This window comes from Linepithema humile, chromosome 1 (assembly GCF_040581485.1).
Source record: "Linepithema humile isolate Giens D197 chromosome 1, Lhum_UNIL_v1.0, whole genome shotgun sequence".
NCBI classification, from domain to species: Eukaryota; Metazoa; Arthropoda; class Insecta; order Hymenoptera; family Formicidae; genus Linepithema; species Linepithema humile.
The window spans coordinates 15,360,450-15,361,053 of record NC_090128.1 but is presented as its reverse complement, the minus strand read 5'-3'; the positions used below and the strand labels follow the sequence as shown (position 1 = coordinate 15,361,053).

General features: G+C 37.7%; 1 non-coding gene across 1 annotated transcript; it reads right to left on the bottom strand.

The window, feature by feature from the left end:
- Positions 1-210: 210 nt before the first annotated feature.
- On the bottom strand, positions 211-317 carry LOC136997557 (U6 spliceosomal RNA). The gene has a single exon (XR_010888271.1). It is a non-coding gene; the product is annotated as a U6 spliceosomal RNA (small nuclear RNA).
- Between the last annotated feature and the right edge of the window lie 287 nt (positions 318-604).

The window sequence follows — 604 nt, the reverse complement described above, 5'->3', positions numbered from 1 at the left end:
TTTCGCGGCTACTAAGGAAATCTTGTTCCATTTTAATGAAAACGTATCAACTGTTTGTGCTAAGGAATCCGAATGCCAAGAGCCAAATCGCTGGCACTTACTATTAATCGATGTGGCAAACCATTCAGTATTAAAACGACTAAGATAAAAATTAATTCTGTCGAAATATTCCTGACCCAGAGCGCACTCTGTTTCTTCCAACACGAGGCGAAAAATGTGGAACGCTTTACGATTTTGCGTGTCATCTTTGCGCAGGAGCCATGCTAATCTTCTCTGTATCGTTCCAATTTTAATATATGTACTGCCAAAGCAAGTACTGATTCAGTGCCTGCCTCAATATTTTGAACCGATGGAATATATGAGGCATAAACGAATATATCCCGTTCTGCGCACCAATACCAGATTTTACTGGCAAGTTCAGCTAACCTGAAAAATTTTATTGAATCCACACAATTAATTAACAATGAAAGAGCTGTGGAATTATCTACCCTTAAAAGGGTGTTAGATTCTTGTAAGCGAGCCTCAACGAATCTCAGTGCGTGAAATACGCTAAAAGTTCCACTTAATTAATACAATGTTTATAAATACAGCTTTCTACCATAAA